Genomic DNA, 18,262 nt, shown 5'->3' with positions numbered 1-18,262 from the left:
ACATTCAAAATTGCTTGTGCAGTCAGAAGTTACACAAATAACCCTTAATACCACGTTGGTACTATTGCCGCTTCTCTCAGACGTATTGCAGGGGACTTTCCAGAGCAGTGGGGTGATCTGATCATTTCAGAATCCTAGCAGCTCCCAAACCGCAACATACCTTCAGAACTTCTCACCCATTTGGGCAGGAGCATTAATAAAGGTTAAATTTTTTTTCCTTTCCAAGAAGAGCAGTAATTTCACCAAGGAAAAGTACCAGAAATAGAAGAATAAATGAGTTCACTCAATCCAAGGCAGAAGAGAATGCCATTCTTTCCATCCTTCTGCTATAGAACCACTTGGAAAGGAATCACTCTATGGGAGGTCTTCAGCGTTAGGCAATGAGAAGCAGCGTGGACTAGTAGAAAAAGCACGAATCTGGGAGTCAGAGGACCTGGCTTCTAATCCCAGCTCTGCCACTTGCCTGCTGTGTGCAAGTTTCTTAATTTCTCTGTGCCTCAGTTTCCTCATCTGTAAAACTCCCCCTCAGAGTGTGAGCCCATTGTTGGGTAGGGACCATCACTATATGTCACCAACTTGTACTTCCCAAGTGCTTAGTACAGTGCTGGGCACACAGTAAGCGCTCAATAAATACGATTGAATGAATGAATGAATGAATGAATGAGCCCCATGTTGGACAGGGACTAATGTGCTTATAATGAATCTACCCCAGTGCTTAGTAAAGTGCTTCATCCTCGCAAACTGGAAAGACCCAATCCACAATACCAGAATTTACTCCTCACACCTTTCAGACAAGATCAAAGAACACACCACCACACTTGAAATCTTTAGTGCCCTTCGATCCCACACGGGCTAAACAAGGACAGATCCCAGCAGCCACTAAGCAATGAAAACAGTTCCCTTTTATATATACAGTCAACATTTGCCCTTCCTCAAATATCCCTAGCTGGGCTGAGCCAGCATCCTTAGTTCTTCCTCTGTGCTATTCCCTATTTTCATCATCCTCTACTTACCCTTCCCCATTGCCACCTCCCCAGGGTGTCATCACAGTTGAGTCTCTCCCAGGTGTGTTTGTGCTGGGTTACTTCAAGTCAACCCCAGTGAACGACTCCTTTGTCTAGCTCTACTTCTGGCTTGTCACCCAGCTTCCAGGTCTTCTTCTTTTTCTAGTTTTGGTAGTGCATCCTTGCAGATGCAAGCTTCAAGTTTTAGTCTCTTTATTTTAGCCCTCCAAATCACTCAATGTCCAGAAATGTTCATTTTCCCCTTTTCACATCAGGCAGGCCAACTGCTAGAAGCAGTCTGTTGCCTGGGCAACATCTTCCAGAGTAGTTCCTCTAGCAAAACCATAAGAGGAACAAAAAGTGTCAGCCTGAGAAGTATAGTTGAGTTGCAGCTGAACAGTCTGTTAAGGTAATCAAATTGAATTCCTCATCTTTCCTCCTAAATTGTCTCCTCCACTTTTCCCGTGACAGGTGACAAAACCATTATCCTCCCCATCTCTAAATCCCTAAACCTTGGCATTATTCTCGATTCCGCCCTCCCTTTTGATCCCCACATTCAGTCTCTTGTCAAATCCTTTTGGTTTTTCCTCCACATTTTCAGGATTTGCCCCTTCTCTCCATCCAAATGGCCATCTTCGCTTATCCAGACATTTGTCATATCTTGATCTGAGTACTGCACCAAGCATTATTTTAATAATGATCAATCAACCAATTGTATTTATTGAGTTCTTACTTTGTGCAGAGCATTGTACTAAGTGTATGATATAAAAATATAACAGCGTTAATAATAATAATAATAATAATAATAATAATAATAATGGCATTTGTTAAGTGCTTACTATGTGCAAAGCACTGTTCTAAGCCCTGGGGAGGTTACAAGGTGATCAGGTTGTCCCACAGAGGGCTTACAGTCTTTATCCCCATTTTACAGATGAGGTAACTGAGGCACAGAGAAGTTAAGTGACTAGTAGACACATTCTCTCCCCACAACATGCTTACATAAGAATAATAACAATAACAGTAATAATAGTATTTGTTGAGCACTTCCCTGACCACAAGGAGCTTATAGTCTAGAGGGGGTGACAGACATTAAAATGAATTCTGGATCTGTACATAAATGCGGTGGAGCTGAGGGTGGGGTTAATAAAGGGTATAAATCCAAGTACAAGGGTGCCACAGAAGGGAGAGGGAGTAGGGGGAATGAGGACTTAGTTGGGGAAGGCCTTTTGAAGGAGATGTGATTTTAAAAAGGCTTTGAAGGTGGGGAGGCTGATCATATGTGTCGTCCTGATTTGCTCCCTTCATTCATTCCCCCCTCCCATCCCCACAGCACTTATATATATGTATATATATATATATATATATATATATATATATATATAATTGATTTGTGTATATGAATGTCTGTTTCCCCCTCTAGACTGTGAGATCACTGTGGGCAGGGAATGTGTCTATTGTTATATTGTACTCGTCAAAGTGCTTAGTACAGTGCCTTGCACACAGTAAGCACGCAATAAATGCAATTGAATGACTGAATGAATCTGCCAGATGTGAAGGGGGAGGGGGCTCCAGGCCAGAGGCAGGATATGGGCATGGGGTTGGTGGGGATTTAGATGAGCTTGAGATACAGTGAGCAGTTTTGCATTAGAGGAGTGAAGTGAGTGTGCTGGTTTGAAGTAAGAAATCAGGGTGGTAAGGTAGGAGGGGGCAAGGTGATTGAAAGCTTTAAAGCCAATGGTGAGGGGTTTCTCTTTTTTTTGCAGAGGTGGGTGAGCAACCAGTGGAGGTTCTTGAGGAGTGGGCAAACATGGACTGAATTTTTATATATATATATAAAAATGAGCAGGACAACAGAGTGACATTATGGGCAGAGAATGGGTCTTCTAATTATCTTGTATAGTCCTCTCCCAAGCACTTGGAACAGTGCTTGCCATACAGTAAGCACTCAATAAATACCATTGATTGATTGAGTGAGTGGGGAAAAACAGGAGGCATGGAGGTCAGCGAGGAGGCTGAAGCAGTAGTCAAGGCGGAGTAGGAATAAGTGCTTCGATCAATGTCATAGAAGTTCGGATACAGAGGAAAGGGTGGGTTTTAGCAGCGTTGTGAAGGTAGGGGGATAACAGATATTTCATCCCTATTTTAGATGAGGAAACTGAGGCCCGGAGACATTAAGTGACTTGCCCAAAGGCACATAGCAGGCAAATGATAGAGCCGGGACCAGAACCCAGGTCTCCTGACTCTGCCCTGTGCTCTGCCCACTAAGCCACACTGCTTCTTGACACAGTATTTGCCTTTTTCCAGATCCCCAGAGACTCCTCCAGCTCATCCCCCCTACTTTCTCAGTTCTCAGAAAGAATGATTAGTATCTCTTCAATTAACATTTACTCATTCCTTGAATAGGAGGCATGTCATTTGACTTGCACTTCACAAGTACTTAGTACAGTGCTCTGCACACAGTAAAGCACTCATTAAATACGACTGAATAAATTCGACCCTGAGGATGTCAATGCATCATTTTTTTTTAGGTTTTTCTTTAATGATTTCTTTGGCTTCACAGCCTTCCAATGCAAGTGGGACTTGCTCTGGTCAGCTGGTCCTCGTTCTTTTTATCAAGACAGCTGGGGACAAACCAAAAAAAAAAGTGAAGAAAATTATCTTCATAGTCATTTGTTCTCCCACTTTTCCTATCAGGAAGGGATGCCTTCTTTGGCCCTTCTGTTTGGCCCCATGTGCCCGAAGAATGATACTGTTACAGTTTCTGCCTTGCTAGCTACTTCTCCTGTCCAACTTTTATAATCTTGCCTCTACATAGTTCTACTATTTTTTATATTCCTCTTCAGCATCCTGGCTCAATTTCCCCTTTTTGTAACTTTCCCATTTACCCTTCAGGTTTATAGTCTTGGTTTAACAACTTGACTATTTTATTACCCTTCTTGTCTTTGCTATGCTTGTCTCTAAGCCTACAGAACTGCCTTTTTGAAGAACAGCCATCTTTCATGATCACCTTTGACCTTTAGACTGTTTTTCCACCACATCCTCCTTACTATTGACCTAAGCCTCTTAAAATTTGCTTTCTTAAATTCCACTTTCTTCGTCTTACTTGCTTCTCTCTTCTCTTTCCTTGGTATTTCTTTAGAATCATCTTGCAATTTCATCCCCTAAGGGTACCATTTATCTTTAAAACTTTGACTGGCTTTTCTCCTGTTATAAGAATGAATTCAAGAAGGGCAGCCTCAGTGCAGTCTAAACACCCCAAGCCTGCTTGGTTATGTTGCCCAAGGAACTTAACCGTGGCTCACCCACTTTACCCTCTTGGGTCTGAGGCCTACTTTGTGAAACATGCAGCCTCTATATGATGATGAGTCCAATAGTTGCTGCACTAAAGAGAACGAAACATATTGCAGGCGAACCAGATAATAGAAGCATTAAAAAAAAAGACTTCCTGACATGAGACAGCTTCTGGAAGGAGGAGCTAGATACACCTTCTAGAGAGCTCTTCCTTCCTCCATGTGAAGGCTCACAGGTGGAAGCATTGAAAGCAGGCAAATTGCTTGTTTTATATCTTCCAGGTGTGCCCTGGAACATCAGTGAGTGTCTAATGATCTTACATCTTCTAAAACAAAATCAAGTTTATTTACCTCTCAGCATCACACCTGGAGAGTTTCCAGTACTCTACCAGTCTTGACGATGGGAGGGAGAGTCAAGCAGAGGCATATCCATTCCATTCCTAGCTCAGCCAATGGATAGTGAGTGGAAGGCAATCTGCTGCAAGTCAAAACTCCCCTGTGCTGGGCAGCAGTGGCATGGGAGACAGTCAAGGCAGAGACTCATGTTTCCCGAACAGAAGAATGCAATGGTAAACCGCTTCCATATTTTCACCCAGAAAACCCTATGGATACACTACCAGAACAATTGCAGGTGGAGGTGGGGCGCTCTGGGAGAGACATGTCCATGGTGTCGTTAGGCGTCGGAGACGATTTGACAGCATAAGACGAAACAAGCAATGCCTAGTGGAAAGAGCACAGGCCTGGAGTCAGGAGACCTGGGTTCTAATGCCAGATGCACTGCTTGCCTGCTCTGTGATCTTGGGCAAGTCCCTTAACTTCTCTGTGCCTCAGTTTCTTCATCTGTAAAACAGGGATCCGTTACCTGTTCTCTCTCCCCAGCATAGGCTGCAAGCCCTGTGTCTGATCTGATTTCATCATATCTACCCTAGCTCGTAGCGCAGTGCTTGACATGTAGTAGTTGTTTAACAAATACCACAATTATTATTAGCTAGATAACATGGGCAGCAAAGATCGCAGTGATTACTGAGGCTGCTACACGGGTAAATGGCTGCTGGTCTGTGGCTCTAAAGGAAATCGTCAGCACCAGCACTTTGGCCACAAATGGATTTTGTTCAAAAAATTCTTGTGTGCACTTCATAATGTGCTGCACCCCTGCCTGCCTACTTGCTTGCTGTACTCACTGTCTCAGTAAGACTATGACTGGAAGGGACAAGAGAGTGCAAGTGGTGCCAAGCAAACCACTAGCATTAGAATCAATACCTTCGAGCATGCAGGCTTTCAATTCCAAAGTCTTCATTACTGAAAAGGGGAATTGTTTATAATGGGATACTCCATCTGAGAGAACTATGAAAGCAAGGTTGATATAATAATAATAATGGCATTTGTTAAGTGCTTACTACGTGCAAAGCACTGTTCTAAGCGCTGGGGAGGCTAAAAGGTGATCGGGTTGCCCCACCTAGGGCTCGCAGTCTTAATCCCCATTTTACAGATGAGGTAACTGAGGCACGGAGAAGTTGTGACTTGCCCAAAGTCACACAGCTGACAATTGGCGGAGCAGAGACTTGAACCCATGACCTCTGACTCCCAAACCTGTGCTCTTTCCATTGAGCCCTGCTGCTTCCCCATGATATATGATAAGCTCATTGTGATGGGATGTTTCAATGCCCCTATAAGCTCAGTAGCTAAGGTATATTGGTGCAACTCAGAGAGTGTGCTCAACACCAACAACATTAAAGCAGCCTATAGGATCAAAAAAGCCCATTTACCTCTACCAGTGCAACCAAGTCTCTGAGATAATATACTAGGCAAAATAACTATGTTGTTATCAGACAACAAACACTTGGAATGGCCTGGATGAGAAGACTCTGAAATCAAAAAGCTGCTTGCAGGGAAGCAGAGTGGCCTAGTGGATAGAGCACAGACCTGGGACTCAGAAGATCAGGTAGGGTTCTAATCCTGGCTCCACCACTTGTCTGCTGTGTGACCTTGGGCAAGCCACTTCATTTCTCTGTGCCTCAGTTTCTTCATCTGTAAAATGGGGATTTGGAATGATGGGCCTTGTATGGGACAGGGACCTTGCCCAATCTGATCTACCCCAGCATTTAGTACAGTGCCTGGCATGTAGTAAGTGCTTAACAAATACCATAAAAAAATCCTACTCCCTCCTATTAAACTGTGAGCCCCATGTGGAGTAGGGACTGTGTCCAACCTGCTTATCTGTGAGCCTGTTGTTGGGTAGGGACCGTCTCTACATGTTGCCAACTTGTACTTCCCAAGCGCTTAGTACAGTGCTCTGCACACAGTAAGCGCTCAATAAATATGATTGAATGAATGAATCTTGTAGCTATCCCAGTGATTAGTGCAGTGCTGGGCACATAGTAAATGCTTAATGAATACCATGAAAAGCAGTGTATCAAAAACAATTTGAGGACCCTTCTGACCTGTACAAAAGGGTGTTTATGGAACCCTACATAGTGGCATTTGGAAGGCAATCATAAACATGTATGAACAGTGAAATGCTAAGGCTGAAAAGATTGAGAACTAGGCAAGCAAAAATTAAACTAAGGACACCTAGACATCCCTGAAGAGTATTCACCACAGTGGAAGCACTGGAGAGTCTAAATAGCTCCACCCTCTTCAGAGACAAAAAGGAATTCTGAAAGAAATGACAATGACAGGTTGGCAACATGAAGCTGAATACTGTCACTGACAATGATTCTGTTACTTTGGCAGCACGACGTCCAACCTTGCAAGAACATACAGTTGGAATGATGAATCAAAAAGGGCACTTATGACCTTAATGAGATTGGCAGACAGTGTGCCACTATCAAGATTCCACCAAACTGAAAGTCTACAAAGCAACTGTAGAGAGGGACGGTCTATCAATCAATCAATCAACCAAACCATCTACAACCCGAGTTGGTAGATGCATTCCTTGCCCATAAGGAGCTTACAGACTCACCACAGATGTCACATAACTCCTAGAGAATCAATCAATCAATCGTATTTATTGAGCGCTTACTATGTGCAGAGCACTGTACTAAGCGCTTGGGAAGTACAAATTGGCATCACATAGAGACAGTCCCTACCCGACAGTGGGCTCACAGTCTAAAAGGGGGAGACAGAGAACAGAACCAAACATACCAACAAAATAAAATAAGTAGGATAGAAATGTACAAGTAAAATAAATAAATAAATAAATAAACAGAGTAATAAATATGTACAACCATATATACATATATACAGGTGCTGTGGGGAGGGGAAGGCGGTAAGGTGGGGGGATGGAGAGGGGGACGAGGGGGGAGAGGAAAGAAGGGGCTCAATCTGGGAAGGCCTCCTGGAGGAGGTGAGCTCTCAGCAGGGCCTTGAAGGGAGGAAGAGAGCTAGCTTGGCGGATGGGCAGAGGGAGGGCATTCCAGGCCCGGGGGATGACGTGGGCCGGGGGTCGATGGCGGGACAGGCGAGAGCGAGGTACAGTGAGGAGATTAGTGGTGGAGGAGCGGAGGGTGCGGGCTGGGCAGTAGAAGGAGAGAAGGGAGGTGAGGTAGGAGGGGGCGAGGTGATGGAGAGCCTTGAAGCCCAGGGTGAGGAGTTTCTGCCTGATGCGCAGATTGATCGGTAGCCATTGGAGGTTTTTGAGGAGGGGAGTGATATGTCCAGAGCGTTTCTGGACAAAGATAATCCGGGCAGCAGCATGAAGTATGGATTGAAGTGGAGAGAGACACGAGGATGGGAGATCAGAGAGAAGGCTAGTGCAGTAGTCCAGACGGGAAGTTCCATTATTACTATTATTATTATGGTATTTGTTAAGTGCTTACTATGTGCCGAACACTGTACTAAGCGCTGGGTTAGATACAAGGTAATCAGGTTGTCCCATGTGGAGCTCACAGTCTTAATCCCCATTTTACAGATGAGGGAACTGAGGCACAGAGAGGTTAAGTGATTTGCTCAAGGTCACACAGCTGACAGGTGGTGGAGCCGGGATTAGAACCCACGTCCTCTGACTCCCAAGCCTGTGCTCTTGCCACTAGTCCATGCTGTTTTTCTGCAATACCACCTTTTGACATATTTAAATATTAAATGGCAATGATCCTGGAATGTAGTTTCCACCAGCACTGAAATAGGTTTTTTTTTGTCTAAAATGCCTTTAGTGAGTGCTATCTGTGAGGAGGATGGGTAGCCATAGAATATTTATACAGTTGCTGTCTGATGAGGTGAAATGGGGAGAACTGTGAACAAGGAGACCAGAAGAAAAGATTGAAAGTAACAGTGAAACAAAATGTCAAATGAGATGGCATAATGTTGTGTTTCTGGAAGCAGCAGAAGACAAACCAGTCCAGAGTTTAAGGCACTCAACCAGCTCTGTCTGTCCTACCTATTCTTGTTCTTTTCCCACCATAAGCCAGCCTTTACACTTCACTCTTCTAATAATAATAATTTTGGTATTTGTTAAGCGCTTACTATGTGCCAAGCACTGTTCAAAGTGCTGGGGGAGATACAAGGTAATTAGGTTGTCCCACATGGGGCTCACAGCCTTAATCCCCATTTTCCAGAAGTGGTAACTGAGGCATAGAGAAGTGAAGTGACTTGCCCAAAGTCACACAGCTGATAAGTGGCAGAGCCGGGATTATAACCCATGACCTTTGACTCCCAAGCCCACGCTCTTTCCACTGAGCCATGCTGAATACTATCGCTCTTGCTCTCATCTCTTTCATCATCAACATCTTGCTCACATTCTCCCTTCCCCTTAATATTCATTCAATCATATTTATTGAGCGCTTACTGTGTGCAGAGCACTGTACTAAGCGCTTGGGAAGTACAAGTCAGCAACATATAGAGACGGTCCCTACCCAACAACAGGCTCACAGTCTATATCCAACAGATCACCACTCTCCCCATCTTCAAAGCCCTGCCAAAATCACATCTCCTCCAGGAAGCCTTCCTGAATAATCACTCATCTCTCCAGCCCATTCTCTATCCGTTTTGGATCACCTATGCACTCGAGCTTGTACCCCCTAAGCATTTATGTATTTATCTCCTCACCCCAACCCTGCCCCATAGCACTTATATGCATATCCTTACATTTTGGTGCCTTCCCTACCTGTCATGTATTTTAATGTCTGTCTCCCCACCTCAATTATAAGATTCTTGAGGGCACAGATCATGTCTTCTTACTCTATTTTACTCTCCCAGTTGCTTAGTAAAGTGCTCTGCAGTGCTTGGCGCATAGAAAGCAGTGTGGCTTAGTGGAAAGAGTACGGGCTTGGGAGTCAGAGGTTGTGGGTTCTAATCCTACCTCTACCACTTGTCAGCTGTATAACTTTGGGCAAGTCACTTAACTTCTCTGTGCCTCAGCTACCTCATCTGTAAAATGGGGATTAAGACAGTGAGCCCCATGTGAGACAACCTGATTACCTTATATCTACCCCAGTGCTTAGAACAGTGCTTGATGTATAGTAAATGCTTAACCAATACCATCATCATCATCATCATTATTACAGTAAATGCTCAATAAATGCCATTGATTTGTTGATTGGTAGTGTTTGGCCATCAGAAATGGGGTAGCTAGCTTTCTTAGTGTACAGTCTTCATAAAGATTGTGACACAGAGAGACAGGGTTGAAAATGGTGCCAGATGCCTGGGATAGGAAGAGTGACGATCTCTACATGCTTCTGATTTGGAAGGGACTTAAGGTCATTCATTATTCGTAATAACATCTCTAGCCCAGACTGATAAAACGTCATCTTCAAAACCATAAAAACAGCTCTATGAATTATTTTAAATTAATCAATTCTAATAATAATAATGGTAATTGTTAAGTGCTAACTGTGTGCCAGGCACTATACTAAGTGCTGAGGCACTGAACTAGAGCATTTTACTAAGAGCTTGGGGGAGTAAAATAGAGTTAGTAGACACAATTCCCTGCCCTCAAGTTGCTTAGGCAGCATGACTCAGTGGAAATAGCCCGGGCTTTGGAGTCAGGGGTCATGGGTTCAAATTTCGGCTCTGCCAATTGTCAGCTGTGTGACTTTGGGCAAGTCACTTTACTTCTCTGTGCCTCAGTTCCCTCATCTGTAAAATGGGGATTAAGACTGTGAGCCCCAAAGGGGACAACCTGATCTCTTTGTAACCTCCCCAGTGCTTAGAACAGTGTTTTACACATAGTAAGTGCTTAATAAATGTTATTATTATTATTATTATTATTATTATTATTATATGAGCACAAAAGCAAATTATAGATAGGTGGAAGCAACTGCCCGGCCAACTGCCACTTCAGCACTTCAGTATCACCTAAGCACTTGGAGACTCACACTCCCCATTGCACTTATGAATATATATTTATACTTTATTGATTTCCCCTACCTGTAAGATGATGGAATGTCTTAAAGTCAATGGTCAGGAATTTCTGCTTTATGCAGAGAGGTCTGCATCACCACTGAATGTTGCTGAGGAATGGAGAGATTTGTACAGAATGACATTTTCAAAAAAATCCAGGAAGCAGAGAAGCAGCATGGTTTTGTGGATCAAGCACAGGCCTGGGAGCCAGAAGGACCTGGGTTCTAATCCCGCTCCACCACTTGTCTTCCATGGGACCTTGGGCAAGTCACTGAATTTCTCTGTGCTTCAGTTCCCTCATCTGTTAAAATGGGAATTGAGACTGTGAACCCCATGTTGGACATGGACTGTGTCCAACCTGATTAACCTGTACCCAGCTTTTAGTACAGTGCCCAGCACGTAGTAAGTGCTTAACAAATACCATTAAAAACAAAAAGTAAAATGTGGACTGGAGGACGATAGGTTGGAGACAGGGAAACAAGTGAAAAGGTTCATACAACACTCTATCTGGGATATGGTGAACATTGGACATAGGCTGGTGGCTGTTTAAGTAATGAGAAAAGGTTGGATCTTGAAAATGTTGTGGAGGAAAAACCAGTAGAGTTTAACAACAAACTGAATGAGACTTGAAAGAGAAATGGAGTCAGGGATAATATTTCACTTGTAGATTTCAGAGCTCGAGAAGATGATGGTGATGTTGACTGTGATTGGATAATTAGCTAGAGGAATGGATTTGGAAGGGAAACTGAGTTCAATTTTAGATATATCAAACTTATGATGCTGGCAGAACATCCATGTGGAGGTGGCCTTGAAGCAAGAGAACATGCAGGAGTGCAGAGAGAGCTCAGAGTTACTAAGGTGGGTTTGGGAGTCATTTGCAGAGAGGTGGGAGCTGAAACCATGAGAGATGAGCCCTCCCCACAATTCCCAAGGGAGTGGATTTACAGTGAGAAGAAGAGGGGACCCAAAACAAAGCCTTGTCTTCCTAATAATGATTGTGAAACTTGTTAAAAGCTCACTATGTGCCAAACACTGTTGTAAGCACTGGGAGCAGATACAGTACAATTATATCAAAGACCCTATCTCACATGGAGCTCAGGGAAAGGGAGAACCAGTATTTAAACCCCATTTCACAGGTGAGGAAACTGAGGCACAGAGAAGTTAAGTGACTTGCCCAAGATCCCACAGCAGGCAAGTGGCAGAGCTGGGATTAGAGCCCAGGCCCCCCAACTCCAGGGTCAGTGCTCTTTCCACTAGGCCACACTGTTACCTCTATAGGAAGCCTGGAAAAAATAGGCTGAAAATAACATTTGTTTTTTTTACAGACTACCCTTATCAGGGTACTAAATGCAGGTCATCGAGTATACATTTGTTTAAGGTCTCCAAGCTAGGCTAAGCAGTCTGGTCTTGAATCTACTCATCTCTTTCTTCATGAAAGAAATACCACTCCAGCTCAAGAGGCTCTCTTTTGTGAAAATCTCCTGTTGTTGAGGAAGCCAAAGTCTTCTATGCTAATCAATCAGTAGTTGGGAGACTATGAACTGGAGCAACAAAAAATAAATCAGAGAAAGTCACTGAGCTTGTGGAAATCCTTCCCCTCAACTGGAAGGATCATTAAGGATACTACTTGAGCACCTGCTTCCTTTTCCATTGTTTCCAGAGTCTTAAAGGCCCTCATAATTTGCTCTGAAGAAGAACCAGACAGTATAATTCATTCCTTTAAAGATAAGAAACTTGAGGCGGTAATCATCAGGTCTGGTTTCATTAATGATAATAATAATAATAATTGTGGTATTTGTTAAGTGCTTACTATGTGCCAGGCACGGTACTAAGCACTGGGGTGGATACAAGGAGAAGCAGCGTGGCTCAGTGGAAAGAGCCCAGGCTTGGGAGTCAGAGGTCATGGGTTCTAATCCCAACTCCACCACTTGTCAGCTGTGTGACTTGGGGCAAGTCACTTAACTTCTCTGTGCCTCAGTTATCTCATCTGTAAAATGGGGATCAAGACTGTGAGCCCCATGTGGAACAACTGATTACCTTGTATCCCCACAGTGCTTAGAACAGTGCTTGGCACAGAGTAAGCACTTAACAAATGCCATTATTTTATTATTATTACAAGCAAATAGGGTTGGATACAGTCCCTGTCCCACATGGGTTTCACGGTCATGATCCCCATTTTACAGATGAGGTAACTGAGGCCCAGAGAAGTGAAGCCACTTGCCCAAGGTCACACAGCAGACAAGTGGCAGAGCTGAAATTAGAACCCATGACCTACTGACTCCCAGGGCCGTGTTCTATCGACTTGTCAGTCTACTCTCTCCATGATAGTTCTGATTGGCCAAAAACCTCGAGCCGACCAGTTAAGGAAAACATAGCTGCTATGTGATACTGTGTAGAGTTGGGTGAGAAGTTTGAATAAAAAACAGGATGCTACATGAAAATATGTTACGTGAACCGGTGTTATAACAGTCAGTGCTAATGTGACAACTGTGTATCTCTAAAAGGCATTGGAGAAGTTGCAGAAAATAGCACACATATCATGCAAAAACCAAGTATTAAAATAGGACTTTCCTCTCTTAACGTCAGTGAAAATAATCCTCTTAGTCTCTGAATAATACTGCAGGTTAATTTGAGAATTAATTTTGGCACATGTAAAATTGCTAGTACTCTCTTCCACGGCAAGCCTATGAAAGCTTCCATTTAGACTTTAAGTTCCTCAAGGATGGGGATCACATTCTCTATCTCTTCCGTATGGCTCCCAAAGATCTCATTCAGTGTTCTCCACACACAGAGTAGATGTTCGATAAACATTATCACTGATGATGAGGAGACTGAAAATTAAGCCTTAGATTATTCCTAGCCATAGGATAGGACCCACAGGCTCTCAATGAGGAGATTTCCCCTGCCTGTGTAACCTTTCTAAAGAGATCTGAAGCAGTACCAGAAGCTTCTGTAGCACACCAACTGTTGTGTGAAAGCCAACAGCAGGGAATCCTGAAGGGTCTACAGTAAAAGTGAAAGAGGGCAACTAGGATTGCATCTTTCACCATGTCCTCTGCAGTGCTGCCATTGACTGGGTGCTGCAGCAGCAGAAATCAATTGAACACTCTAATGAGGATTTCAAACAGGAATGAAGAGAAACAAGTGAGCAACTTGGCCGATGATGTAGCACAGCTGTCTGAAAATGTGATAGAAGTGCAAGAAATGACTAGCCCTGATGTCAATTCATTTTTCCTTCTCCATCAGTACACTAAAAGCTTGAGTAATGAAAGTCAGCAGTTAAGAAAGAAAAATGGACAGAAATACAAGGCACTATCAGTTGAAAGAATTTGACCTGAGAAGCAGTCTTTATGTCCAACAGAGTGCAAACTATGTATGACTCAGATGCAGGATATGATAAATAAATGAAAGAAGGGTAATTTTTTTAGTCATCTCAACAATGAGAATCAGAAAGTGGCCCGAAAATTTAAAAGAAAAAATGTTTTCAAAAAAAAGTAAAACATTCCAAACTAGGGAAACTGCCCCCTAGACTTCATCAATGTTTATATTAAGTCTGCAGTGTGGACAAAAAGGTGGAAGAATTTTCAATTGCAATTTTTCTCCCAGTTTCTTACATTCTTTAGGTTGCAACTAAGGAAAAAATACCTGACCAGGAGGTTTATTAGGCAGTGGGTGTGGGCTGGCAGCAGTCCTTGACTGATATTCTGAGCTAAGATGAAAATAGTACTTACAGTACTTACAGATTTCAAATGTATGCCGTTTCGGCTGTACAACACAACCGTTTCGACTTTAAAAGACTCATTTCCTTATGACACTAGCTCTGTTTACCATCTTTCAGCAAAATATTTCACTGGAGATGAGACAGATGTGTCAATCCTTCCTGCTGATTTCTCCTGGAGATCAAGTAATACTGGTGCTTCCACAACCTTTCCCTGCTGCCCTGGCCCTCTTCAAAGAGGGCCCCTTTTTTTCACCAAAATTGATTTCCTGCTTCCCCACAGCTCCCATGTACTCCCCTCCCCACAATTCCCAATACCAGGTAGAGGGTCGAGACAGCCATTTAATTTCTGATGCCGTAAGTCAGCTACCCTCTTGCGGAACCTCTCTGACAAAATGAATACTTTAACTTAGCTATACTACTCATCTATAATCGATGGAGTCGAACATTCCACATCATTTGGGTAAAAATAGGGTATCCAACTTTTGTTTAGGAACCAATCCCCCCATTTATAACCTTTTTCTTTTGCAAAAGTTGGTTGTGACTTGCAAGATTTCAATTTAAGGCACAGTTCTTCAATATTCAATTATGCCATCAATCCAGGGATTCTGTCATTCAATTGAAAGTATTTCTTGAGTGCTTACTCTATGCAGAGAAGAGCACAGTTGAGTTAATAATGAACGTGATCCCTGCCTTAGAAGAGCTTACAATCTAAGAGATTTCAGGGAGCCTCCTGGGAAGGAGGTCTTTGAGAAAAGAATAGATCCTCTTCTAATAAGGATGGGTTACTTGTGGTCTTCCCTGACCCTTGGAAGGTGGACTATGTAATCTCTCAAGTTTGCTTCCAGTCCTAAAATTCTCTTCCCACACCATGTTTATTCTTCAGGAGCCCCATTGTGAAGCCATCATTCAGGCCGAGCTCCCGTGAAAAATGAGGACAAAATAAGACATTTAGCTTTGGGTTTAGAATGAGTCCCCCACTTTGCATGCCCTTATCTCGGCTGTCTCTTTTTGTCACGCTTCTAAATACTTCCCACCATGTTCTTGGGTTGCTCTGATAGATGAACAGGAGCAGTTTAACTATCTTTACAATTGCATTATCAATCATATAAATGCAATCATATACATTAAGAGGAAAACAGTAGAAAATGAGGAACATCGACGTGTCTTTAAAATGAGTGATGTGTTTATAAATTACACTCATTCACTCTTTTGTAAAATCCAGGTAGACCACAGAGTTATTTAAGGCTTGCAATTATTTGAAAGAATTGAACCAATTCTTAACAGAACATATTTTAGCAAGCTGCTATATAAATAAATTTGAAAAAAGAATGAATCTTGCATGTGGACAGCAAGTAAGTAGTAATAATCTCTTCAAGATGAAAATGCATTATAGGAGAACTGAATGCTGGCAACTGTTAAAAATAAATAATAATCATTTTATTTCAGAGTAAGAATTGATCCCCCTTAATAATCCATTATTAAAATTCAGGGAATCAAGAATGCAGAATTACTTCATGTGCAGAGCACGTCATATTCTCTTTTTCGTATGCTGGCATTTTCAGGACTAATGGCATGACGGTGATGCATTTTTCTCATTTGTCAGTGATGAAGAAGATGAGAGTGGTGCTTTCAGGAAGCAGTATAGCCTCATGGAAAGAGCACGGGCCTAAGAATGAGATGTGGATCCAATTCCTGGCTTTACCACTTGCCTGCTGTGTGACCTTGGGTGAATCACTTAACTCTCCTGTGCCTCAGTTTCCTCACCTGCAAAATGAGAACTAAATACCAGTCCTCCTTCCCCCTTAGACAATGAGCACATAGTATGCACTTAACAAATACCGCAAGTATTGTTATTGGTCAAGAAGGCCCCCTCTGATGAGGACAGGGGCCCTGTCTGAGAATGATGAGTTTCCCAATGGCCATGGAGGTTCTCTTTGATCGATTAATCAATCAATCAATTTATTGAGCATTTATTGTAGGCTGAGCAGGGTACCAAGGTCAGAGGAAGAGTGTTGAGGGAAGCAGGGCCTTCTGCCAATCGTGTAAGTGTTTCTACATTGTCCCTCAAATCCCCATTAGTTTGTACACACCTCGAGGGCAGGGGCCATGTCTGATGCACTTATTGGGTGCTCCAAAGTGTTTAGTACAACGCTCTGCACATAGTAGGTGCTGAAAAACTACTGAAAAATAAATGAATAAACCTAAATCTGGGAAACTAGTAAAATCTGGGCTTTCTCTGGGTTTGCAGTGTCAAGTTCTCACACTCTTTTCTACGAGTTGAGTTTTTAATGAGCACATCCTCCAGCCAGCTTCACACTTTAAAGTCACTCATCATAGTTCAGCTGTCGGATACCCAAAATAAGAGGATCACTTGGACTCTTAAGCATGAAAAGAGGCTTTTTAAGGGAATGGAAATTCAGCAGGAGGCAACTGTGTTTTAGCCTCAAATCTCTGGGGACAAGTTTAAATTTAGGCATCAAATTAAAGCCAGTAGGGATAGCCCTGTGAGAAGTAAGCAGGGTTTTAAATGCACATCCTGCTACTAGTCCTGCCTCCCAAACAGCCCCAGGCCTTCTGACATTAGGACACTTCAGCGACCACTTTACTTTCAGGGTTTCCCACTCACCTAGTTCTGTCCCCCTTTACTGCTGATGAGCTGGATGGTCTCAGGGCAGTTTCTGAAGTCTTGGTGGGCAGGGAGGAGAAGAATGAAGTCTTGCTTCTGGAGTCCTAGATCTGGAGAGCATAGGAAAGAGAGAAGGTGGGGGACAGGTTGCTAGAGCTACTGCTGATGCTTCTACTCTTCCCCAGGGCACAGAGCATCTGCTGGCACCGGGGTGCTAATCACAGGTGCAGGATATCGCATCTGCTTGTAAGCCCTGCCAGGGGATTTTATGTTGTTCCCAGGTATGCTGCTTTCTTTTTCTTGGATCCTTTGCCATCCTGTATCCACACGCTGTCCCTCTCCATATGTGCCTCTCACTCGACACTCTCGACTCTACTTTTGAGATATCATCACTGCTGCAGGGCCCAACCTCAGCCCTGGATGAGCACAGCAGCTGTCCAGAGATGTGGAGAGCTGGGCAAAGAAAGTTGTAGCTTGGAAGCCACGGGCCAGGAGAGAGTGAGCAGAGGGTGAAAGACTGCTGCTGGTCCCCAGATATAGGCAAGCAAAAGCGGGCAACAAATTACTATTTACATAGCACCTTGAATAACATTAACAATGGATACTACTGACATTACCAAATTACAGAGCATTAAAAGCATGCCACCGAAAGGGTAGAAAGCACATGTTTCAAGTTTAGTAACATTTCCTTCATTGAGGGAAAGGGGAATTGGAAGAGATGTGACATACCTCTGCCACCCTGGCTGGGTAGCAGCTGTTCGCCAACCAGGTTCCCGGGCCAGAGGACACAATCTCACAGGACATAATGTCCTGTCTATATGACCTCAACCTATTGCTTGGCTGCATTCCCCGTTGAACTGAGGCAAACAGCATTGGTTCCAATTTGCCTCAAATAACCATAAAGGACATGAAGAAGCATTTAGTTCTGTTAAGAAATTCAACCTGCTATAACAATGGCCCAGGCAGACATGGCCGAAGTGTCTTTTGGTGTTTTATAGCAGCAGGGAGAGAATCTTCCGAAGGTGAATTCGAGCTAACGTGGCATCATATCTTTGAAGTCCACTCAATCTGTAATCAATCAGGAATTTACAGATACTGGTTATCAGGTTGTGTTTATTCACACCGTAGAGAGGGATTTAATTAATGTAATACATATTGGTCAATTCTTTGCTTTTAAACCTTACCTTTGGCCCATCAGCAGATCAATACGTATTTTAATCTTCTCTGCATTTTAGACTTGATTTTAAGACTCACAGAACAGAGGCCCAGATTTTACAATCATTAA

General features: G+C 43.1%; 1 non-coding gene across 1 annotated transcript; it reads left to right on the top strand.

Moving 5' to 3' along the window:
• Positions 1-4,642: 4,642 nt before the first annotated feature.
• LOC119948287 lies at positions 4,643-4,780 on the top strand. Its single transcript, XR_005456694.1, has one exon. It is a non-coding gene; the product is annotated as a small nucleolar RNA SNORA7 (small nucleolar RNA).
• Positions 4,781-18,262: the final 13,482 nt, after the last annotated feature.

The sequence above is a fragment of the Tachyglossus aculeatus genome, chromosome X4 (genome assembly GCF_015852505.1).
Source record: "Tachyglossus aculeatus isolate mTacAcu1 chromosome X4, mTacAcu1.pri, whole genome shotgun sequence".
NCBI classification, from domain to species: Eukaryota; Metazoa; Chordata; class Mammalia; order Monotremata; family Tachyglossidae; genus Tachyglossus; species Tachyglossus aculeatus.
Note: the sequence above shows the minus strand (reverse complement) of the source record. Positions and strands in the feature narration are given on the sequence as shown.